Consider the following 25,892-nt stretch of genomic DNA (forward strand, 5'->3'; position numbering starts at 1 on the left):
CAGAGGCTGCCTCAGCCACTCCTGACCCAACTGGTAGTGGAGCAGCTGTAAGTGATAGCCCAGCAGAAGGCAACAAGGCAATCCCCACATCTGGAGCCAGGGTAGGCTCAGGCCCCTGCCTCAGCCCAGCTGGTGCTTGTTGCCAGGGTACCTGTGCAGACTGGGGCTCTTCAGAATCAGGCCCCACAGTAGGTTCAGCTGCCGCCTGAGGCAAAGGATCCAGTGCAGACTGAGACTCCTCTGACTCCGAGTCCAACCCTGAGTCCCAGGCCATCACACAAGGCTTCAGGGAATCCTAGCCCTCCCCTGGTGGGATGCCAAGAAGCAGAAAGAAAAGAAGAGATCTTACTATGTACAATGGTGCCTTGGGTTACAAACACACCGGGTTACAGACTCCGCTAACCCGGAAGTAGTACCTCCGGTTAAGAACTTTACCTAAGGATGAGAACAGAAACCGCGTTCCAGTGGTGCGGCGGCAGCAGAAGGCCCCATTTGTGGGATATAAAACTGCCAATCAAGTCCAACCTTCCAAGAGGACTAACTGCCTCTATGTGGCAGGCAGTTTTCTCAGTTGGTTGGTCGGTTGCTGCAAGGAGTGTTAACTGGTAACTGCTCAGATGCAGTCTTCTCATGACTCACTACTATCTAGTATATAGTTTTATCTGTCATGTAACCTAAGCCTGCCTCCAGGAACAACTCTGTAAACCTGAATGAATCTGATAGTAAAGTAAAGGTAAAAGTAAAGGGACCCCTGACCATTAAGTCCAGTCGTGAAGGACTCTGGGGTTGCGGCGCTCATCTCGCTTCGCAGGCTGAGGGAGCCAGCGTTTGTCTGCAGACAGCTTCCAGGTGATGTGGCCAGCATGAATAAACCGCTTCTGGCGAAACCAGAGCAGCACATGGAAACGCCGTTTACCTCCTGCCGGAGCAGTACCTATTTATCTACTTGCACTTGACATGCTTTCAAACTGCTAGGTTGGCAGGAGCAGGGACTGAGCAATGGGAGCTCACCCCGTCACAGGGATTTGAACCACTGACATTCTGATCGGCAAGTCCTAGGCTCTGTGGTTTAGACCACAGCACCACCCACATCCCATGATAGTAAAGTAGTTTATGTTAATATGATTCAGATTCATTTGTGTTTTCTTTAAGAGGGACAGAAAGGGATTATCAACCAGGAAGTTATAATTTTATTGATAGGACTCAAACGAGTTAGCAACCCACTTGTCGCTGCATAAACTCAAACGGGATTGTTTAAACTCTGCTAAATTATATAAACATTCCCATACCATTAGCTAAAGTGGTACCTCGGGTTAAGAACGGTTTCAGGTTAAGAATGGACCTCCAGAATGAATTAAGTTCGTAACCAGAGGTACCATTGTAGTTTCTTCAAGAGAGAGAGAGAGAGAGACGAAGGAATGCAATCTCTCTTAGATAATGGCATTGCTTCCAGATAAAGTCCCACCCACTCAGTCCCTCCTATTCTACCTTACCCCTCTGCCAGCTGATCTGTGCTTTCTGCCTCTGAGTTTTCTGTTCTACTGCTCTCAAGACACACCTTGTTCTGGGAGAGGTGGGGTCAGGAATGCTTTCAAGAGACACCGAGTCTGTTGGCTGTCTCTCCCCTGGTGCTTCTTCTTCCTCCTACTCTCCCAATATTTTCCAGCTCCTCCCCTCTGCAGCCTCTGAACTATGACCTTCTGCAAACCACTGTTCTAAATCTATACTGTCCTCCTCTTCTCAGGAAGGTGCAGGAAGAGGGGGGGGGAGCGGTTCCCACCATTCCTCCTCAGTTCTGCCCCTGACAATGTCATACCCTTGGTCCAGGCCACAAGGCTAGAACAAAGGGCAGTGAGGAGACCATGGTGGATATGTGATGTTCCAGTTAAGACTAGTTTGGAATAATCCAAACTATCAAACTAGAGAAATGAGGACCAGAAGAAAGAACAGGAAGGAGGAGAATGCAGAGATGGGATGAAAAATATGCATAATATATTTTATTTGGACCTCTTTGAGCATTTATTGGGGGCTCAGTAAATGGTTTAAGTTTGCGAGAGCTCCAGCTTTCTTTTAGAACCCACCAACTGCCATAAGAACTGTCTGATTCCAGGCCTGGGTGTCACAGTCCGGTCTACGGGTGATCAAAGTTCCGGCTGAGGATGTCGGGACTGGGGGCAAGATGGTGGGAGTGGGAATGAGAGTCCAGAAGCCAGGCTGGCTTTCTCCCAAAAAGGCACTTATCGGACAATGTGAGGAATATAATAGACATTTTGGAACTACTGGAGGTGAATATAAACACTAAAGCAGTGTTGATATTTGTGGACGCGGAGAAAGCCTTTGACAACATTTCTTGGAGTTTTATGAAGAAGAATCTTCATGGGATGGGGGTAGGCCAAGGATTTGAGAATGGTATGGGTGCGATATATTCCGAACAAAAAGCGAAATTGATTGTAAATAATGTGGTAACTGAAGAATTTAAGATAGAAAAAGGGACACGACAAGGGTGCCCAATTTCCCCATTGCTTTTTATATCAGTCCTGGAGGTTTTGCTAAATATGATTAGAGATGACCAGCAGGTTAAAGGTGTACAGGTCGGGGCAAAACACTACAAGTTAAGAGCTTTTGCAGATGATCTGGTACTCACTTTACAAGAGCCAGATACTAGTACAAAAAGGGTGTTGGAAATAATTCAAGAATTTGGTCAGGTGGCCGGATTCAAATTGAACAAACAAAAGACTAAAGTTTTGGAGAAAAACTTAACAGTTATGGAGAGGGAGAAATTCCAGAATGAAACAGGTTTGACAGTGGTTAAGAAGGTGAAATACCTAGGGGTTTATTTGACATCTAAAAATCTGAACTTGTATAAAGATAATTATGAAAAATGTTGGTCAGAAATAAAAAAAGATCTAGAAATATGGTCAAATTTGAAATTGTCAATGCTAGGCCGAATTGCAGTTATCAAGATGAATGTATTGCCTAGAATGTTATTTTTGTTTCAAACCTTGCAGATCCTTGACAAGATGGATTGTTTCAAGAGGTGGCAGAAAGACATTTCGAAATTTGTCTGGCAGGGCAAAAAGCCCAGAATAAAATTCAAAATATTAACAGATGTAAAAGAAAGAGGGGGATTTGCCCCGCCGGACTTAAAATTGTACTATGAAGCAGCAGCGTTTTGCTGGCTGAAAGAGTGGATGCTCCTCGAGAACACAGACATCCTGGATTTGGAAGGCTTTAATAATGAATTTGGTTGGCATGCATATTTGTGGTATGACAAAATCAAGGTGCAAAGGGCCTTTAAAAATCATATTGTTAGAAAAGCTTTATATAATGTTTGGATAAGATACAAAGATCTGTTGGAAAACAAAACCCCTAGATGGTTGTCACCCTTGGAGGCTAAGGCATTGAAAAAGCTCAATATGGAGGCCGGATGGCCAAAGTATTGGGAAATTTTGGAACAAGATGGAGATAAACTGAAGCTACAGAGTCATGAGAAATTGAAACCCAAAGTACGAGATTGGCTCCATTATTATCAAATAATGGAGGTGTACAAACAAGATAGGAAAATTGGCTTCCAGGTGGAGAAATCAAAATTAGAAACTGAACTGTTAGAACCCAATACTAAGAACTTATCAAGAATGTATAATTTGCTGCTGAAATGGAATACACAAGATGAAACAGTTAAATCAGCTATGATTAAGTGGGCACAGGACATTGGTCATAACATTGTGTTTGCTGACTGGGAATGGTTGTGGAACACCGGGATAAAATTCACGGCATGTAATGCCTTAAAGGAAAATATTATGAAAATGATCTATAGGTGGTACATGACCCCAGTCAAGCTAGCAAAGATTTACCATTTGCCTGATAATAAGTGTTGGAAATGTAAAGAATCTGAAGGTACTTTTTACCACCTCTGGTGGACGTGCCCAAAGATTAAGGCCTTCTGGGAAATGATATATAATGAAATGAAAAAGGTACTTAAATGTACTTTCCCTAAGAAACCAGAGGCCTTTCTCTTGGGCATTGTCGGCCAATTGGTGTTAAAGAGAGATAGAAACTTTTTTATGTACGCCACTACAGCAGCAAGAATACTCATTGCAAAGTATTGGAAGACACAAGATCTACCCACTCTGGAAGAATGGCAGATGAAAGTGATGGACTACATGACACTGGCTGAGATGACTGGCAGAATCCGCGACCAGGGGAAGGAGATGGCGGAAGAAGAATGGAAGAAATTTAAAATCTATCTTAAGAACTATTATAAAGTTGATGAATGCTAAAATGCCGAGGTTTTGAGAAAGAAAGGGTTACAGCGATATAAGATTAGATTGAAGGAAAGATTAGGAAGACACATGTTTGATAGAATTATTTAGAAGTTGCTGAAAAATTTTGGACATTGGGATGCAGAAAGGGGAGGTATGGGGGAGTCTGAGAAACGAGGTTTATGAAAAAAAGGTTATGAAATTATACGTGTTTGTATGTCTTTTTATATGTTTGTATTGTTTAAAAAAATTTGTAAAACCAATAAAAAAATTTTTAAAAAAGAGAGTCCAGAAGCCAGGGGTCCGAGGGTCAGGAAGCAGGGAGTCACGAAGTCAGGGGTCCAAGGGTCAAGGGGGTCGAGAAGCAAGGAGTCAAGGAGCTGAGGTCTGGGGATCAGGAAGCAAGAAGTCAAACGCAGCAAGGCAGGAAACCAGTTGCTGTGGCAAAGAGCCAGAGGGAAATGCTGACCTTATATCCCTTCCCGGCTCTTGCCACCAGGTGCAGTGAGTTACAAAGCGGCCTCACCTGTGCGGCCGTGCCTTGCCTCTCCAGAACAAACTTAGGAAGGCCCCAGCCCTGCAAAGCCCTACTGGTCACAGGGCCTGGCTCCTGCACGCACTCCTGACACTGGGAATCTAAGGATGGCCCATCTATGGCCCATCCCACCTATGGCCCATCCCAATGTTGTTGGACTCCCATCAGTCCCAACAAGCACAGTCAGGGATCAGGCATCATGGGAGTTGGAGTCCAACAACATCTGGAAGGGACATGAGTTTCCCCGTCCTTGGCTTGAAGTACTGTGCACTTTCTGGGATTGCTGCCTTGGATTATGCGGTTGTGTTGTTGTTGTTGTTTAGTCGTTTAGTCGTGTCCGACTCTTCGTGACCCCCTTCGTGACCCCATGGACCAGAGCACACCAGGCACTTCTGTCTTCCACTGCCTCCCGCAGTTTGGTCAAATTTGGTCAAATATGCTGTTGTAAGGGACCTCAAAGATCATGGGATGGGCTGCAGCAGAAGATCCCAGGTTGAATCTCTGGCATCTCCAGGTGGGATTAAGAAGGTCCACCGTCTTAACCCTTGGATAGCTGCTGCCAGTCAGGGCAGACAAAATAGACCAATGGTTTGGACTTAGTACGTGACAGCTTCCTATGTTCCTTTGTTGATCATCTAATCCAATCCCATGCTGATTCAGGAAATCCACTACTGGAGCATCCCTGATTGGTGGCCACCTAGTCTCTGATGGAAAACTTTCCCCTCTGATCACTAGAACTCATTTCTGGCCTGGGGGAGAGATGTACTATGCGCCTTCTTGGACAGACAGCAAGCTCTTCTGAGTCCAGGAACCTGACTGCGTCCTTGGGATGTGGGGGGTTGACACATCCAAGCAGGTTAGTTTAACGGGGCTTGCATCTGACACAGTAAATAATCCATTCTGTCAGCAGGAATTCATCCTTTCTGCTTAGAACGTTGCAAGCACACAATTTACACAAAACGGATTAGGTGATAGATCAAAGTTTTCCCACAATTTGTGAGAATGTTTTGTGTGTGTGTGGCACCATTTTATATGCAGGGAGTCTTCCAAAGTTTCAAGCTGAAGTAGCACTTCTTTTTACAATTCAGCAGGGAACTTTGTCAATATCGTTCTCCTCTCCTATTTCTTTTCTTTTTATTAAAAAAAAGAAGCAGCTGAAATAATGAACAATTGAGAGCCATGTTATTATTATTATTTTTTACCATGTATAATCTCAACTGCACGATGCCTCACAGATGCTAATGAATTGCTTCTTCCACTAGCTGGTTATAGCAGGAAGGAAGCTCACCTGAGAATACTATATTCAGTTATTCTGCTCAAGATGCGTTCAGGATAGTACTGGCTTTTCTTGTCATTAAATTTAACTGCACTGTTTGTGTTATCTTCATCCATCCCTTTTTATGGAGGCTGTAAAAAAAAAAGTGAGATGCAACATTCTTTGTGGGTAGAAAACTGCTTATTTCTAATTCTGTTTAAAGGATCCAGTGGTGTCAGGTGACACCTGAACAAATAAAACTTAGGAGTAGCAAGAGAGATTTTGTGAAGAAGATGATGCCAGATGTACTGCAGCTCTGGCATTGTGTAAGGTTGGGGGAACCTGGGGGCTTCTAAATGGTGATGGACTCCAGTTCCCATCATCCTCAACCACTAAGCATCAAACCTGATTCCAACACCCATCAACTCCAGCTAGAAATATGGATGGCTCAAAAGAGGGTCTGGTTTTCCCAGAGCTGGGGGTCATTTTGTCAAGCCCTCAGATGGTTCAGAAAGATTACTAGAGGTTTCCTGATCTTTTCCAGACGAGCTTGCATCAATGGAGCCAGGTCCATAAGGTCAAATGGCTCACTGCCCCACCTGTGGGAATGTTAAGGATTGTAGGAAAGGATATATTGAATAAGTATTATCCTTCCTTTCACTCACACTAGTGAGTGATGTAGCAAAGCAAATTCCCCTCAATATAGCTGGAAGCTAGTTTGCAGATTACTTTGACTCTCTTCGTTAAGATTATTTCCTGGTGTCCCCTTTAATCCTCCTTAAAAGAGTCTTTGTGAGTAAAGTAACAAAAAGTTTACTCACATTTCAGTTCACGATTTGATCCCTGAAAGGCAGGCTTTACTTAATAGTTACATAAACAAAAGTGTGAGTTGATCTCATTGTCGGAACTCCACTTGGCCAAGCCGATAGGGCCTCATCTTCCTCCGAGCCGAGCCTTTGAAATCACCTCCGACGTGTTTAATAACCTGAGCCTTTGATAAGGCCTCAAGCACATTCTATCCAGCAGGGTTCCCAGCACAGGGAAGAGACGAGAGGTTTGGCTACATTGTAAAGAATTTTATTTCTAAACTACGCAGAACAGAAAAGACATCCGCTCTCTATGAAAGCAGAGAGCAACTGAACAAAGGAACAAAGGAAACAGGAAACCACTAACGTCACATCCCGTCTCCCCTCCCGTGAGACTTCCAAGAGTTTGGACTGTCTCTGGAATGTAAACAGAGTCCTGTGACTCCACGCAGCTGCTCAGTGATAAGAACAGAAACTAACACTCATATGGAGACTGGACTCATGTGCTGCCGGCCGAGAGCCAGCAGACAGCAAAATTACATTGCGAATACAAAATGGCTGCAGGAGAGCAGTGACAAGACAGCAAGAATTAAGACAGAAATCAAGACGAACTGCAACTGAGAAAATGGCTGCGTGACTCAGTTCTTTTGTGGAGTCAGCCAGAGCTATACCCATTGCCCAGGTCACATTCAGGGGGAGGATGCTCCAGACCAGTGGAACAGGAAGTTACACTGACTGGATGTCCCCCTGTCTGTGCCCACTCTAGGGAAACAAGGAATGTTGCATTTGACTGCACCAATGGATTACTTCCCACACCATGCCCTTAACCAGACTGCTGCTCAGCTTCATCCTCCTTAGTCTCAATGTTGCTCTTGTAAAATTCAGCAGGGAGGAGGATGGGGGCAAAGTTAGAATGAGTTGGCTCCGCCTGTCATTGTCTCTGGCTCCCCCTACTGTTGACCTCCCTACTTTCTGCTTTATGAGTTCCAAATGTCACCAGTCATCACTGGCTTGCATAATTTCATTCAAGGGGAACTTTGGAAAGTCTGCCCATCTCTAATTACAAGGAAGCAGTGTTCGTTTTTTAGTTAAGGAAGAAGTTTTAAAAGCTTTAAAACCCAGAAGTGGAACAGCTGACCAATGCCTCCACCAAGAATTTTATGCAAACTGCATAAGGTTCCCTAGGATATATCTCCCCCAAAAGAGTCAGCGCTGTGAACACAAACTTTTATACCATTGAGCCATTTCAAAAATAATTTTAATTGGGACCTGTCACCTTCACAGCTGGAAGAGGTGGGGCATTATTTCACAACCTGAATCTTACTGAGAGGCGCCGCTTTTTAAATAATAATAAAAAGGATCTGCCCATTTTTCAGCAGGTCAACAGAAAAAGAGCAAAGAAATTTGTCACCCTTTTGGAAAATCATTTTCCGGAGCGAAACAGAAAATGGCAAGAGCTGTTTCAAAGTAGTTTCTAATGAGCAGGAATGGAGAGACTGTCGGATTTATAGAGGCCTGCAGCACCACCTAAAAAGCTGCGTACCAGCCCTCTGCCACTCTTTCAACCTAAACAAACCACATTTCCTTTAATTTCGGATAAAGCGGAAGAACCACAATAATCAGAACAGACCCCTTTTGGAGATGGCTCACCAACACCAGGTCTCATAAAACCTCTTTGGGCTCATGAGATTAATGACTCAAACCTGCACATTGCCTTGTTCTGTTTTCCTGTGAAACAGGAGGAACCATACATCTGATTAAATAACTATTTCAGTATGGTACTATTTTATTCTAACGGCACAAATTCAGAGGCTTTGTGAGATTAGCGATAAGGGGCATAGAAACCCGGCGTTTGCTTCTGCATCTCTGCTGGTACAAACTTACCTTCAGTCATAATGAAGCCCTGGGTTTCTCTTTATTCTGCAGCACATGATATGTTTATTACAGGCTTCCGTGTTTTTTCATCATGCCGTCTTATCATTATACTGCATAGAGCTGGGTGCCCCTGAGATAATGGCTTCAGAGCTGAGCCTTGCTGTTTCTGTGGCCTGAGCAGATTCCAACTTTAGAGCTTGAAAGAATGGACTCTCCTTTTTTTTGTTGCATGGTTACATTTCTATTTACTGCCAAAACATCCTACAGTCTTTATGGGTACCCTGGTTTTTTGGTATGTTGTATGAAAATCTCAACATTTTATATGACTTTTTCTTTTAAACATAAGCTGCTTGGAGACCTTTAAGGTAACAACTGTCTTATAAGTTTTTTTAATAATAATAATAATCCTATTTTTCCTCCAAGGAGCTCAAGGTGGCCTACATGATTCTCTCCCTCCCCATTGTATCCTCACAGCAAAGATCAAATTCAACAAGTTCACAAACGTTTCACAATGTTCCCCAAAATAAATGTGGAATTGTGCTTTCCTGCACCTCTTTGGCTGTATACGATTGAAAACTCTCATTTTCCTTAACAGAGACATTGTCACTTTTTTAAAGGGAAGTTTCTTCCTCTATTCAAGGGCTGAGCTGTGGCATAAAGCCGAATTGTGTGTTAAGGAATTGTAAATATTGAGAATCACAGCAACTACACACTCTTTAAGAGGACAGCAGTTCTTTCATGAATACTTTGATCTGGTGTAAACTTTTGAATTATAATGGACAGAGGGGCCCAGCTCTCTTAACTTTTGTGAAGTCCCCCTCCCCTCGCAATAGCTATTGTGTTTTTAGAAAGCTATGAGGGTTGATTTAACTAAAAAAAAATAAAAATGGGGGGTGTTAGAAAAGTGGTTAAGCCTGCTATGAACTTGGGTGATCAAAATTATCCCTTTGAAATTGTGGCGAATGGTAGCCAATATGCAGATGGAGCTAGCAAGGAATCAAAGAGGCTATGTAGAATCTACAGTGGTACCTCGGGTTACAGACACTTCAGGTTACAGACTCTGCTAACCCAGAAATAGTACCTTGTGTTAAGAACTTTGCTTCAGGATGAGAAGAGAAATTGTGCAGTGGTGGCGCAGCGGCAGCAGGAGGCCCCATTAGCTAAAGTGGTGTCTCAGGTTAAGAACAGTTTCAGGTTAGGAATGGACCTCCAGCACAAATTAAGTTCTTAACCTGAGGTGCCACTGTAATTGCAACTGCTGGAGCATCCGAAGGACAGCAAAGCATGTTTGAGGGTCTACAGGGAAACATTCGCACAATTCAATAAGCCTGTTTGAGGGATTCCAGTTGACCAAGGAGAACTGACTTGTAGATAAAGCTGCTTAAAAAATAAGATCATTTACATTTCATGGAAAAGCAGGACAAAGAGTCCTGCACCACCTTGAAGATGGACATATTCGATGATGACAGGTGCTTCCATGGCTTAAAGCATGAATGGGCAAAAAACTGCAGTGCCCCTGTTAATGTGCTGGGCCCGGGTGTTAACCCAAGCATTGCGTTCCAGGTCCAGTCCCAAATCCAAGGGACTGTCAGTCCGACAGGGCCAAGGCAGGACACAAGGCAGGAAACCAGGCTAGGTCAGGCACAGGGTCTCAGGCAGGTTCTTGTAAACAGCAATGTTGCTCCCGCAACCTGGGGCAGGGTCCGACAGCCTTTTCTCTTTGTTGGGGTAACAGTCGGTCCTGATCCCCCGGTGACTCACCTCCCTGTCTCGCCCAAAGGCGAGCACTCCTCCTGCGAGTACTCTGGTCTCTCCTTCTCTCAGACCTCAGTCTCTGCAGCTGAGGAGATGTCGGTGGGTTACTAGACCCAGAGGCCACCTCAGCCTCCTCTGACCAAGCCGGTAGTGGAGCAGCTGTAAGTGAAGGCCCAGCTGAAGGCAACCAGGTAATCCCCACATCTGGAGCCAGGGCAGGCTCAGGCCCCTGACTCGGCCCAGCTGGTGCTTGTTGCAGGGGAACCTGTGCAGACTGGGGCTCTTCAGAATCAGGCCCCAGACTTGGTTCAGATGCCACCTGAGGCAAAGGATCCGGTGTGGATGGAGACTCCTCTGGTTCCAAGTCTGAGCCCGAGTCCTACGCCATCACAGTTAATGTGGGAGAACAACTTCCAGAAGCCCCAGTCAGCATGGCCAACAGTCAAGGATGATGGGCACTATGCTGCAGGGGTACCAAAACAGGGTGCCACCTAAAGCCCACCACTTCTGGAAGGCCACAAATTCCTCATCCCTTGACCAGAGTCCACTTTGCCAGCTGAATTGTGATCCATGGATCCACACATTCGCTGGTGCTGCCGCCACCACCACACTGAGCAGAAAGGCAGACTTTGGCATGCAAAGGGAGAACTTTGGGCGTTGGGTGATTTTAATATTCCTTCCGAATTGCATTTGGGAGGGTAAAATTCAAGGCTAATACATTCAGGGCTAATGCAAGCATATGTCCGCATCTTTGGTACAGCTCCAATCTGCAATTTGCTTGTGGCTTTTCAATTTCCTGTGAAGGATGTGCTCATTTGATTTTCCTCCACCCCTTTCTCAGCCTTCACTGTTTCCACAGATGCTTTTAACTACATAGGAGTCATTCTAGGAGAGTTTTGCAGCACTGCAGAATTTGACTCCATTCTGCAAATGCCGTACTCTGCCTTGCTGTATAATCTCAGCCATGGGTGGGTATTCATTGTTTTTGCTTTCTGAAGCAACCCCACCGACAACTTCATATTTGCTGCAAAGTTACAGTAGACTTCTAAACTCACAATTAGAAATCAGAATAATTTACCCAAGATTTACCCAATGATTTACAATTAGAAATCAGAATGATTACCCAAGATCTGCAATTAGGCCAATTTAATCACATACCCTCGATTTTCAAGGGACATCCAGGAATTATGAAAGCTTCTGATTTGATCCTGATTTGATGTTCCTATTTGCTACATCAGTGCTGCCACCACTGAGCTCAGGGGTGTTGTGAGGGAGCATCCCTGTCAGGGACTGTGCTGAGGAGGGCTGGACTGAGGAGGAATGGTGGGGATCCTGAATCTTCCCAGGAACAGGAGAACAGTATAGATTTGGAACAGTGGTTTGCAGAGGGGCATAGTTCAGAAGGCAGAAGCTGGGAAATACTGGATGGGGAACAGCTAGGAGAAGAAACACTGGGAGAGAGAGGGTTAACAGATTCACAGTCTCTGGACAGCATTCAGCCCCCCCCTCTCCAAGGACATGGAGAGCTCACAAAGTGTTAGAACAGAAAGCACAGAGGGTACAAACTCAGGTTATGGGATGTAGGAGTGATGTAGATTAATAGGAATGGACGGAGGAGTGAGCATTAACAGGGAGCACCGTATCATTTCTAGGGAGGTGTGTGCTTTTGTCTCTTACTGTGATCATTAAAGATTCTAACTGGTAAGACGTTCCTTTTGTTTGATCTTTTGTTTACTGCCATGGGGGAGAAAGCCGATTCCCTGAAGCCTGGGAATCCCATTGCCTCTCCATGGCCTCTCCAACAACTTGTAGTGGCTGCTGAAGAGTGGGCGAGGAGGAGGAGGAGGAGTTTCTGCATGACTCGCATGACACATCAACTCTGATGGACTGGCAGAGGGTAGGGCTGCCCTGGGCAGGAAGAAAGGAAGAGTGGAGCAGACCAGAAGGAGTCTTGATTTTTTAAAAAACAAACAAACAAACAAACAAACATGCTTTGCACATCTACATCTAATCTTGCCCCCTTCTAAAATTTATTTATTGATATGTGTGTGTTTCTTAAATCTACCAAAGAATAGAATAAAATTGGGATTAAGGGATTTTTTCAGGACGGTGGACTGTGTGTGTGCTTTGTCCCGTCTGTATGGTGTTAGTAGCTCTTATCTTTCTTTTTTCTTCTCTACAGGGGAAGGGGGACAAAAATGGGGAAGGGTCAATTAGTGGGGAGTGAGAAATGTCCCTATTTTCATCTGAGGAATATTGGACAGTATGGGAGCAATGCTCTTTTAACTGATACCATTCAGCCATCCCTAGACATGGCGCCAAGCAGCTGCCATGTTCAATTCCCTTCAGTGCTCTAGGGTGCTTGAAGTACTGCGCTCTGGGGCACTGTGGGAAATTTGAAATTTCTTCTCATTGCCACTCATCAGCCTGGTCTATTGCTATGCCATGGTCGAGGATGCATGTGACTAAGCGGAGGATGTTTTGAAAGCGTGATTATGTGTGACTGCCCCAATAGCAAAATGAGCAAAATCATCATGAATGTACAGTAAGAATCATGTCTGGAGGGGAACTACTTTCTGCATATTCACCATTGCAGGTAAACGCTCAAGGCATACAAAAATATATTTCAGTCTCCCCAAGTGTGCTCACGTATTTTCTAGCGATAGTCCTGGATTTACAGAAGCCATCCTGGTTTCTGATTTGATCCCGGAATGTCCCGCTTTTCCGTAAAGGTAAAGGGACCCCTGACCATTAGGTCCAGTCGTGGCCGACTCTGGGGTTGCAGTGCTCATCTCGCTTTATTGGCCAAGGGAGCCAGCGTACAGCTTACGGGTCATGTGGCCAGCATGACTAAGCCACTTCTGGCAAACCAGAGCAGCACACGGAAATGCCGTTTACCTTCCCACCGGAGCAGTACCTATTTATCTACTTGCACTTTGATGTGCTTTCGAACTGCTAGGTTGGCAGGAGCAGGGACCGAGCAACGGGCGCTCACCCCATCACGGGGATTCAAACTGCCGACCTTCTGATCGGCAAGTCCTAGGCTCTGTGGTTTAATCCACAGCGCCACCAGGACATCCCTATTTCCATCAGAGAAATGTTGGAGGGTATGATATTTTCAAGACATTGAAATGTCTGTGTCAAAGGGGTGTTTAAGGGGAGGTGTTGTGCCTTCCTAGTTCTTGAGCATGAAAGGGAAATGTGTTATCATGAGTCTTGCTCAAAAGCTTCTCCACAGGCAGCTGGTAAATCACAATAGTAAATAAACTTCAGACACCTCTGTGAAACAATCCAGACAGGAGCTTGCCTCGTTGTTGGGGAATGATTTGTGTTCAGCAGGCCAAAAAAAAAGGGAGGGGAAAACCCGATTGGTTTGCCTGACCCACCTCAGGTATGATTAAGTAAGACAGCAGCCTTTCTCCAGAGGGCACAGCTACAACATATGTCAGACCTGGAACTTCCCCTAAATCATAATTTACTATGACATGCTGAGGCTTCCAGGATTCTCACCAGACAAATTGACAGTTTGGGAATAAAAATCACTGTCAGATTGCAACAACTTCCAATATGAGCTCCTTTCACCTGGTCTTCTTGAAGCTGCAGGAATTAAGTAACACACCGCTGAGCCATTTCTTCCTCCAAAAAGGAGTGGTTTTCAAGCTCCATAGCTTCTGACAACCCTTTCCACATTGATGGAAGTTCCTGTTGAGAAACTGCCGTAGGCTGGATCACGAAATCCCTGCATGTGGTGCAAGGAATTCTGGGAGGAGTTTTTGAGCAGAGACGGACAAATTAAGTTGTTTCCAGAATGTATCGCTTTCAAAAGTATCATTTATTAATACTCAACATGGCGTACATGGTGTGCCCCCCAACCCTCTCAACAACTCTGTGAGGTAGGTTATGCTGAGAGGTAGAGCTCATCCCAAAAACGTCATGGGTGAATGGGGATTCGAATGCTGGTCTCCCAGGGACACAGGAATTTGCCTTATACACCCGACCATTGGTCCACCTAACTCAGTATTGTCTGCACTGACTGACAACTCCTCAAAAGATTCCATCAACGGTGTCCCCGAAAAATTGTACACATCATTTGGGAAGATAGGCGAACTAATACCAGTGTACTGGAAGAAGCAAAGATCACCAGTGTCAAAGCAATGATTCTTCAACATCAACTTCGTTGGACTGGTCATGTTGTGCGGATGCCTGATTATTGTCTTCCAAAGCAACTACTCTATTCCGAAATTGAAAATGGAAAGCGTAATGCTGGTGGTCAACAAAAGAGATTTAAAGGCAAATCTCTCAAGGGAAATCTAAAAACATGTAGTATAAACACCAACAATTGGGAAACATTTTCCTGCGAGGGCTCCAGTTGGAGAACAGCTTTTACCAAAGGTGTCATGGGCTTTGAAGACACTCAAACTCAGGATGCAAGGGAGAAATGTGCTAAGAGGAAGGCATGCTTGGCAAATCCACGCCATGATCAACTCCTGCCCGGAAACCAATGGCCCCACTGTGGAAGGACGTGTGGATCCAGAATTGGCCTCCACGGTCACTTACGGACTCATGGTTAAAACTGTGTTTATGGAAGACAATCTTACTCTGCTACGAGTGATCGCCAAAGAGAGATGACACTGACTGACAGAAGCTCTCTGGGATTTTTAGACAAGGGACATTCACAGTCCCACCTGGAGATGCTGGGGTTGAACCTGTGGCCTTCTGTATGCTAGGTAGACGCTGTGCTCTTGAGCTATGTCCTTTCACCAGACCTACATCAGAACATTAATAGAATCATAGAACTGCAGAGTTGGAAAGGAGTCATCTGGTCCAATCCCCTGCAATGCAGGAATCTTTTGCCCTACGTAGGGCTTGAAGTTCCAATTGGCAAATTAGTCCAGGAGGTCTGTCCATGTTAGACCAAGCTGATGGAATATGCAGAAATGGCAAGACTGATGGGAAAGATCGGAAATCAGGAAGACTGGAATAACTATATAACATATTTGAGAGATCGGACTTCCGGGTTGACGCGATCTGGAAATGGCGGATTCCCTCCGAGCTCCGGAGGGAATCGGCTCTACCGAGGATGGGTCTTAGCCGCGCCGGCGACGCGGGGACCCTTAAAAACCGCAGGCGCGGATGCCTGCGGACTGAAGACTCGGCGGGTGCCTTAAGCGCCCCCCCCTGATTCGCGAAGAGCCTTTTTAAAGGCTGCGGAGGGGATACGGGGGTGGCGCGGCACTGAGAGTCGATCGCTACCTCGGTGGAGCGAAGCCGCGAGCCATAACCAGAGAGCGCCAACTTCCTTCCTTGAAAATCTGGACTGAAAGAACTACCCGTGAGTAAGACGGATTGGGACTTTAAAAATTTCTACCCTGAATTAGAGACGACCGGGGGGTGTGCTAAAAGGAAGTCCGCACCCCCCCCCCTTGCAGAAGATCTAAGCAACGACATAAGAGCTAAGCTGGAGAGCCTGCCCTTGGTGGGGTGAGTTAAAAAGGACATTAACTTTCAAGATTTCGCTAAGGGAAATTTTATGTTGGAGAATGGAGTTTCAGAAGCCTTCTTTTTGTTTTAAACTACCCCCCCTCCCGGGCTCGGGAACGTCCTGCCTCAGTGCTTGTGTTAGAGCCGCGGAGTTTGACAGCTGTTAAAGCTGACAAACGGGCAATTTAAAGTGGAAAAACTGTTGTTTAAGATCCCCCTGGACTAAGACACAATTGAATCAAAATTGTTGGAAACAAAGTAACAATAAGAAGTTAAAGGGTTGTTGAGTAAAAGATTAATAAGTAACCAGATTCCCCCTAGGGGGAATTCTGTGAAACTACAATGGATACAATGGCTGTGGATGGAAAGTTACTAGCTGAAATTGAAAGGATGTTTCAGTTGGTGGGAACCTTACAAGAGCAGAGTTTGGCTATGAATAAACAACTTGTGACTATGACCTTGGGAACAGGCAACTCTGCTGTCTGTGTTGAGGACTTGAATGAGAAAGAATCCACAGCTGAAGAGGAAACAATACTTTCAGAGGTGGAAGAGACTAAACAAGAAAAAGAGAAAGTAACTTTGGGAAGCAACATCCAAAAGCTGACATCTGTGGAATACAAGCAAGGAGATCTTGGGAACACATCTACCACAAGTCTACGAAAGATGCAGAAGAAGAAGGAAGGGGCCCTGGGACAATATGGAATACAGGAATTTAAAATAAAGAGGCATGATTGGGGCCTTTGTTTGGACTTTGGTTCTGAGGATACAGGCTTGGTGGAAATTTTCCAGCAATTGATTACAAATCTCCTTGTGGGAAGAGAATATATTTGGATGCTGAAAGAGCTTTTTCCAGACTCGATGACTGGTATAAAGGGCTACCAACAAGAACGGCGGAGAGGGACTGAAAGGGACTTGAAAGCCTCGGACGTGAGGAACCCAGGCTGAGAATCTTGACTTTGGACTTTCATTGGGAAGGGACAAAAACCGGGGATAGGAGGGAGGGAAGAGGAGACTTTTAGAAACTCTTAAGATTTTTAGGTTTGGTTAATATGATTTTTAATTAAGACAAAATGAAAAATCGATGGAAGAGAACTTAAGTCCAACTTAGGAATATCAATTTTAATTACAAAAGAGGTAATAAGAAGAACAAGATGGTTAAGAGGAGAAATACCAAATTGCTGATATAATTTTGGGAATTGGGATGCACGAGGGGGGGTGGGGGGAAGTCAGGGAACAAGGTCATGAAACGAGGATTGGCTGAATTTATACATGTTTTGTTATGTGTCCTTTTTTTGTGTGTGTGTTTTGTTGTTATAAAAGTGGAAAACCCAATAAAAATTTTCTAAAAAAAAAAAAAAACATATTTGAGAGATCACTGTAAACAGTTGAAATCATTGTCAGGAATACAGTGACACTTGTAAGGTAACATGGATTTTGGATACTGTGATTATATAACAGATAGATTACAGCAGGGGTGGCCAGACTGCAATCTACTCACAGAATTAAAAACTGGCAGTGATCTACCCACTTTTGGGGGCTTCAGGTCCCAAGCTTTTTTTAGGGAGGAGGAAAGCCCCGATTTTTGAGAATTCAAACCTGAGCTGAGCTCAAGAGAGAAAGGGGAACAGCCACTTGCAACAGATCACTGGGGAAACTGAGTAAACTCATGCAACAATGGAGGGCGGGGCAAGGGGCGGGGCAGGAATCTATTTTACCAATGCTAAGGAAAGGGACCCAGCGATCAACCGTGAGCTACCAAAACCTCCCGAGGATCTACCAGTTGATCGCAATAGACTTGTTGGACATCCCTGGATTACAGTAAAAGATTCTGGAATAAAATTTAGAATGGGAACCCATGGAGGGAAGGAAGGAGGTCTCAAAAGTTTGAAAGAACCCTTTTCTTTTCTTTTCTTTTTAATGTGTAAAAAATGTTATGTTTGTGGTGTATAACTTTTATGTAAAACTAATAAAAGTGTGTGTGTGTGTGTGTGTGTGTGTGTGTGTGTAGGAGGTTAGTCCATATCTAAATCTCTCTTTTTAAAAAAGAATCAATCTTTTCCTTGCAGGGAAAGGTGACAGTCAGTGGGCAGGCTAACTTTCAAGGCAGCCTGTTCACTTTTACTGATCTCTCACTGACAGATATCTGATAAGTTTCTGTCAGGCTGCCACCTTCACTATAATGTTTTAAACACCTGCGGAAATCTTTTCTGTTTCAGGAAGTCTAGCCAGACTCATCCTTTAGTTACACCTCCTCTAAATGTTTGTTGTTAGTTATGATTTTTATGGATATTTGTTTTTAGTTGGTTTGTGTATATGTTGGCCCTGTTTGATATTTGATTGGACTTGTTGTACACCGCATGGAGACTTTTGCTGAACGAGTGGGTTAAATGTTCTAAGTATGTCAGTTTCCAAGATTTATTCAGTACACAGTTTGTTGTTGTTTTTAAAAGATTTTTATTAAAGTTTCACAGATTATATAATAACAAGACAAAACATTAATACAAACAAACAAAGAAACAAAAACAAGTATAATTTCAATCCCTTATTTTCTTGTAACTTACTTCCCCGACTTCCTCATACCTCCCCTTTCTGTATTCCAATTTCCAATTATTAATTCAGCAAATCCTCTCCCTTATTATCCATTTAAATTTTTAGCCTTTCTTTTCTTATTACTTAATCATTACAGCTAGAAACCACATAATTTCTAAACCGACGTCATTCTAACATTCAGTAATTTTACAATATTTCCTAAGATAGTCCTTAAATTTCTTCCAGTCTTCTTCCGCTGTCTCTCTTCCCTGGTCTCGGATTCTGCCAGTCATCTCTGCCAGTCCCATATAGTCTATCACCTTCATCTGCCATTCTTCCAAGGTGGGTAGTTCTTGTAACTTCCAATACTTTGCGATGAGTATTCTTGCTGCTGTTGTAGCATACATAAAGAATGTTCTGTCCTTCTTTGGCACCAATTGGCCGGCCATACCCAAGAGAAAAGCCTCTGGTTTCTTCAGGAAGTTATATTTAAATACCTTTTTCAGTTCATTGTATATCATTTCCCAGAAAGCCTTAATCTTTGGGCATGACCACCAAAGCTGAAAGAATGTACCTTCAGTCTCTTTACATTTCCAGCATTTATTATCAGACAAGTGGTAAATTTTTGCAAGCTTGACTGGTGTCATGTACCACCTATAAATCATTTTCATAATATTTTCCTTTAAGGCATTACATGCCGTAAATTTCATACCGGTGGTATTCAGTACACAGTTTGAAAGCAACTACTCTAAAGAACTAGAACCCTACACCAATCATTTCATTGATCTCATTTCAGTTTTTGGGATGAAAGTAGTAGTTTGGAAGGGAAGAAATGCCCTCCCCCAACCAATTAATTCTGAGTCTGGTCATCATTTTGATTTTGTATACTGCCATTGTTTCTCTTATCTGCTGTTGCTCTGACAATCTTTCCTTCTTGGGAGCTGTACCCTAGGCGATCCTAGTCAGCTGTAGTGAATAGGGTGACATCATAAAGCTGGGCAGACAAACAGATTTGACTAAATTGTGTCCTAAGGCAAATGAAGCCAACTGTCAGTGAGGGCAATGCATTCTGGAACTGTTGAATGGGGAAGCCTAGCCAATTAGGGATCACATAGTGAATGGGATGGTGTCATGATGTGCCATAGCCAATCAGGGGTGGATAATTGATGGCATCACCGATTGTAAATGAAGCCAATTCACAGTGAGGGCCAGGTTTCCTGAATGGGGAATGGGAAGCAATCATGGGTTGGGATTGAGGTGTGACACTGAAAAACAAAGGGTATATTTAGGCTCAGCACTAATTCAGGCAACCGTATTTTGAACTGAATGAGGGCCAAAAGGGGAGCTGGACTATATTTTGGAAGGGGGGAAATGAATGAATTCCTATGCCCCACAATTAACCCAGAGATGCATTTTAAACAAAAGGACACATTCTACTTATGTAAAAACACGCTGATTCCCGGACCGTCCGCGGGCCGGATTTAGAAGGCGATCTGCCTCCTGGGCCTTAGTTTGCCTACCCATGCCCTGAGGGGTCCAAAAACCTTTAGAATGGAAAAAGAAACTAAATCTGAGTCCCTTGCCTCTTTTCCTGAGTGGCATGAGCTAGCAGGGTTTTGGAGTTGGAAAATCATCCATCAATTCAGTCCTTTCCACACCTGCTATGCCACAAAATTCTTAGTTGTTGATTTTCACTGCAACACAAAGACAATGCTCTGGAAACTGGCATCAAGGATGCCCTTAACTTACAGCCCAGTGGCTTAAAGTTGGCATGTTACAGTTAATCAACTAATGCTATGGTTAATTAACCTGCTGAACACAGTTAATTAAGGGCAGTAACTCTAATGACTGGGACGCAAGTGACGCTGTGGGTTAAATCACAGAGCCTAGGACTTGCCGATCAGAAGGTTGGCGGTTCGAATCCCCACAACAGGGTGAGCTCCCGTTGTTTGGTCCCAGCTCCTGCCAACCTAACAGTTCGAAAGCACGTCAAAGTGCAAGTAGATAAATAGGTACCACTCCAGTGGGAAGGTAAACGGCATTTCCGTGCGCTGCTCTGGTTCACCAGAAGCATCTTAGTCATGCAGGCCACATGACCCGGAAGCTGTACGCCGGCTCCCTCGGCCAATAAAGCGAGATGAGCGCCGCAACCCCAGAGTCGGTCACAACTGGACCTAATGGTCAGAGGTCCCTTTACCTTTTTATCTCTAATGATGATGCTTCACATTTTGGATGTTATTTCAGTCCTTTGGGGTTGGGATATAGAGGGGGAACAGAAGTTCCAGGGAGCCCTGTTCCGATAAACGAGCCCATTTATTTAACCTAATGCAGAAGGCTTGAAATGTAAAATAAAATATAAAGGGCTAATGATGGAAGAGCAGGAAATGCACCTTTCAGGATAGGTGGCGGAGAGGCAATCGCTCCCCTTTTCCTTTCTTTCTCACATATATAAGCTTGAAGCATTTCCAAAAGTTTTGTCAGAAGCAACTGTAGCAAAGAGGCTGAAGATGAAAAGAACCTTTCCCTCTGGCCACGGAGAGTATAGCAAGAAATAATTGGATTAAGTTGAAGGAGTTGAGCAGCTAAGTATTAAGTTTGCTCTCCAGCTGAACTGGGCTCCTCTGCCTACTGGGGTCTTCCTTCTCACTGTTTAATTGCAACCTAGTTCCTTTGCTCAAGGAAGGTGTAAGGAGGAGGTGGAAATCAATGCACCGACCTCACCTGATCTCCTTACAAAACACATGCCCATCACTGCCGTATCTGCCGAGTCCCTCTCTCTCAACCTGCCAAAACTGTTGTGGCAGTTCAGGAAAGCCTCCCCCAAGAACGGGGCTGCAATTACAGCTGGACTGAACAGGCCTAGCATATATATATATATTTCCCTCGGATGGGAAATAATAAGCTGCATTGTGTGCTTCAGTTCAGAGTGAATTGTGCCGGACTTGGAGAGTTTGTTATGTGCATTTGCAATGACCAAACTCCAAACAGAGTTTGCCAGGACCACAGGTTTACCCATGTCAGATATGCTGTAGCGTAGAGATGCCTGAATGCCAGACCTTTAGGATTCCATGTTCTTTCTGTGCATGCTGAGTGGATTGTGGAATCCACTGTGATCCACTGGTTTCTGATTTGGTTCTGGAATGTCCTGCTTTTCCTTTGTTGTTGTTGTTTAGTTGTTTAGTCGTGTCCGACTCTTCGTGACCCCATGGACCAGAGCATTCCAGGCACTCCTGTCTTCCACTGCCTCCCGCAGTTTGGTCAAACTCATGCTGGTAGCTTCGAGAACACTGTCCAACCATCTTGTCCTCCATCGTCCCCTTCTCCTTGTGCCCTCCATCTTTCCCAACATCAGGGTCTTTTCCAGGGAGTCTTCTCATGAGGTGGCCAAAGTATTGAAGCAATGCTGCAGACATAGGTGGAATCCAGACACAAAGAAAAAACATTGTGGAAATGTTTTTTTAAAAAACGTTTCAAAAAAATACATTGAATTTCCCATAGCTCACCATCGCCATCTAGTGTCACATTTGTATAACACACTTAACAACACACTTAAGAATGTTTGATTTGCAGCTGTATAGCTGAGTCCATTGACGTAGGGAGTTGCTTTTCCTGCTAAATCATCTTTCTTATTATCCTGCCGATCTCCCTTTTCCCCCTTGTTCGTCACGTAGCATAGCACCTTGTTAAAGCATTTGACCTTCCAGCCTGAAAGCCGGTGCTATTCAATTAGGCGGCAAGAAGATGGATTTGCCGCTAGAGTTCATTGCCTGAGTGCTGCCTCTGGCTTCCTAGTCCTTCCTGCCACGCTTTTAAAATAAATAAACGTGCGTTGATACGAAAATTAAATTGTGCGTATTATGCAATCTGACTCAGAGAGGGGCTCAGCTTTTAAAGGAAGCTGGAGAATAGATCCTGGAATTTGTGCAGTTGGTTGTGCCCTGAGCTGACAATAAATGTTTCAGACAATTTGGTAGAGAGGAAGGGCGTGGGAATCTCTACCGTTATGCCCCTGTTGTACTTAAGGGCGTGCAGGAAGATCATTTCACGGGCAATAAATATGCAGCAGATCTAGGCTAGGGGTGCTTTATCTAGGAACAAGCAAAAACTTGGTCTGCATTGATCCATATAACACTGGTCTTGAAAGACCTACATTGGCTCCCAGTATGTTTCCGAGCACAATTCAAAGTGTTGGTGATGACCTTTAAAGCCCTAAATGGCCTCGGCCCAGTAGACCTGAAGGAGTGTCTCCACCCCCATCGTTCAGCTTGGACACTGAGGTCCAGCACTGAGGGCCTTCTGGCAGTTCCTTCACTGAGGGAAGCTAAGCTACAAGGAACTAGGCAGATGGCCTTCTCGGTAGTGGCACCCGCCCTGTGGAACGCCCTCCCACCAGATGTCAAAGAGAAGAACAACTACCAGACTGTTAGAAGACATCTGAAGGCAGCCCTATTTAGGGAAGCTTTTAATGTTTGATGTATTACAGTATTTTAATATTTTTTTGGAAGCCTCCCAGAGTGGCTGGGGAAGCCCAGCCAGATGGGCGGGGTAGAAATAATAAATTACTATTATTATATCCTACAATAAAAGGTTGTATGAATACAGTCAAAGTCTATCATCTTAACTTTTCCTTTCCCCAAAAGTATTACCCGCCCATTACAACTATGGGGGTGGGGAGTTCTAGTCACAAACAAGACTGGAGGGGGGGCAGTTAACCCTTTCCCACCGCTCCCATGTTTGCAATGTAAGTTATTTGGGATTGGAAAGGGAGGAGGGGCAATTCACCCGGCTACAGAATGTCATTTGGACTTCTGCAGTTCGGAAGCAGAGTTATCACCGTATTGGCCTGGATATAAGCCTCACTTCTTCTTCTTTTCCAAATTCCAAGTGCGGCTTAAATTCGCGACCTTACAAAAATGGGCTTTTACGATATCGCTGCTGAAACAGACATACGGTGAAGCGGAACCAAGAAAATGTTTTATTGCTGATTTGTGAGCGTGAGACTGTTCATTTGCCATTTACGGGTGTGAGTGCCTGTGGAATTGTGGGAACTGAATAGCGATTTTCGATTTTTAGCGACCGTATGGTAACTTTTGCGGGCTTGCAAGATCAAAGGCTTAAATTGTCTTGGAGTTACAGTTCTACAAACGGCAGTGATTTTCAGCCTGTAACCCAATTTTAAGGGAGTGGCTTATATTTGGGTGTTGTCTTTTTTTCCCCTCTCCCCCCCCCCCCCGAATTTTAAAGGTGCGGCTTATTTGCGGGTGCAGCTTATATTCGGGCCAATACGGTACAGTGGTACCTCTGATTAAGTACTTAATTCATTCCAGAGGTCTGTTCTGAACCTGAAACTGTTCTTAACCTGAAGCACCACTTTAGCTAATGGGGCCTCCTGCTGCCGCAGCACAATTTCTGTTCTCATCCTTAAGCAAAGTTCTTAACCCGAGGTACTATTTCTGGGTTAGCGGAGTCTGTAACCTGAAGCGTATGTAACCCGAGGTACCACTGTATTCCTTTTGTGGCTTGAAGCAGAGAAGCAATGATTGGCTGCTGCTATATCACCCAGGCCCAGAAGCACCCAGTGTGTGTGTATTCATCTGGACCAACGAGTGAGTGCACAATGGTGACTTTGATGCTTCCATTGAGATCAATGGGTGACCGTCATGACCCAAAACAGCCTCTAAATCAGGTTCAGAATAGTTCAGGAAAGTCCCCATGTCAGAAAAACATAGTGACCAACAGAAACTCCTCAAGGAACATTGAAATATTATTATTATTATTATTATTATTATTATTATTATTATTATTATTATTTTGTAGAGCACCCATCTGACTAGGTTGGCCCCCAGCCACACTGGGTGGCTTCCAACAGAATAGACAAACTCCCACTATTTTGAATGGAGCACTCCCCAGATCACAGTCAATTTCATAAAGCAAGTGCTCATCCTTACTGATCCATAAAGAAATAAGCGTACAATTTAAAAATACTCCATCACCTCTAACATGCTTTGAATTGCTCTTACAGGGCTACTTTGTTTCTCATCTGAACTCATTAGTGGTGATGGGAAGTGATGGAACCTATGAAACTGCCTTATATTAAGTTGGATCATAGATCAATTTCATGGAGGATAATGCTATCAATGGCTACTAGTCATGATGGCTACGCTCAGCCTCCATGGCCGGAAGGGGTAATGGTTCTGTATATTGGTTGCTAGAAACCGCAGGAGGGGAGAGTGATCGTATGGTTGTGAGTTTCCAACAGGGGTCAGATTGACCACTCTCATGATCCAGCATTGTTGTTTAGTCATTTAGTCATGTCCAACTCTTTGTGACCCCATGGACCAGAGCACGCCATGCACTTCTGTACTCCACTGCCTCCTGCAGTTTAGTCAAACTCATGCTGGTAGCTTCGAGAACACTGCCCAACCATCTCATCCTCAGTCGCCCCTTCTCCTTGTGCCCTCCATCTTTCCCAACATCAGGGTCTTTTCCAGGGAGTCTTCTCTCCTCATGAGGTAGCCAAAGTCTTGGAGCCTCAGCTTCAGGATCTGTCCTTCCAGTGAGCACTCAGGGCTGATTTCATTCAGAATGGATAGGTCTGATCTTCTTGCAGTCCATGGGACTCTCAAGAGTCTCCTCCAGCACCATAATTCAAAAGCATCAATTCTTTGGCGATCAGCCTTCTTTATGATCCAGCTCTCACTTCCATACATCGTTACTGGGAAAACTGTAGCTTTAACTATACGGACCTTTGTTGGCAAGGTGATGTCTCTGCTTTTTAAGATGCTGTCTAGGTTTGTCATTGCTTATCTCCCAAGAAGCAAGCGTCTTTTAATTTTGTGGCTGCTGTCACCATCTGCAGTGATCGTGGAACCCAAGAAAGTAAAATCTCTCACTGTCTCTGAGCCAAGTCTGGGGCCTGATTCTGAAGAGCCCCAGTCTGCACAGGTTCCCCTGCAACAAGCACCAGCTGGGCCAAGTCAGGGGCCTGAGCCTGCCCTGGCTCCAAATGCAGGGATTACCATGTTGCCTTCAGCTGGGCCATCACTTACAGCTGCTCCACTACCAGTTGGGTCAGGAGAGGCTGAGGTGGCCTCTGGGTCTAGTAACCCACCGACATCTCCCGAGCTGCAGAGACTGAGGTCTGAGAGAAGGAGAGACCTGAGTACTCGCAGGAGGAGTGCTCGCCTTCAGGTGAGACAGGGAGGTGAGTCGCCGGGGGATCAGGACTGGCCACTACCCCAACAAAGATGAAAGGCTGTCAAACGCCGCCCCAGGTTGTGGGAGCAACATTGCTGTATGCTAGATCCTGTACCTGTCCTTGCCTTGTGTCCTGACTTGGCCCTAGCGGAACCTTTGGATTATGGACCGGTCCTGGACCGCATTACACGGGTTAC

At 44.6% G+C, this 25,892-nt stretch overlaps 2 long non-coding RNA genes across 3 annotated transcripts in view; one reads left to right on the forward strand and one right to left on the reverse strand.

Moving 5' to 3' along the window:
• The first annotated feature begins 441 nt into the window (after positions 1-441).
• LOC310713249 overlaps positions 442-25,892 on the forward strand; it is a 53,810-nt gene continuing 28,359 nt past the window's right edge. Inside the window, exons 1-3 of one of the 2 annotated variants that reach the window (XR_014529146.1) lie at positions 442-733; positions 5,533-5,653; positions 11,330-11,549. This is a non-coding gene — a long non-coding RNA (uncharacterized lncRNA). Of the gene's footprint in view, positions 734-5,532; positions 5,654-11,329; positions 11,550-25,892 lie in introns of those variants that run through there. The other variant, XR_014529145.1, reaches the window with a different exon arrangement.
• The window catches only part of LOC310713262, a 23,032-nt gene continuing 11,442 nt past the window's right edge, over positions 14,303-25,892 (reverse strand). Inside the window, exon 2 of the long non-coding RNA XR_014529161.1 lies at positions 14,303-14,714. This is a non-coding gene — a long non-coding RNA (uncharacterized lncRNA). The remainder of the gene's footprint in view (positions 14,715-25,892) is intronic.

The sequence above is a fragment of the Podarcis liolepis genome (genome assembly GCF_965112155.1).
Source record: "Podarcis liolepis genome assembly, chromosome: 8".
In the NCBI taxonomy this organism is placed as follows: domain Eukaryota; kingdom Metazoa; phylum Chordata; class Lepidosauria; order Squamata; family Lacertidae; genus Podarcis; species Podarcis liolepis.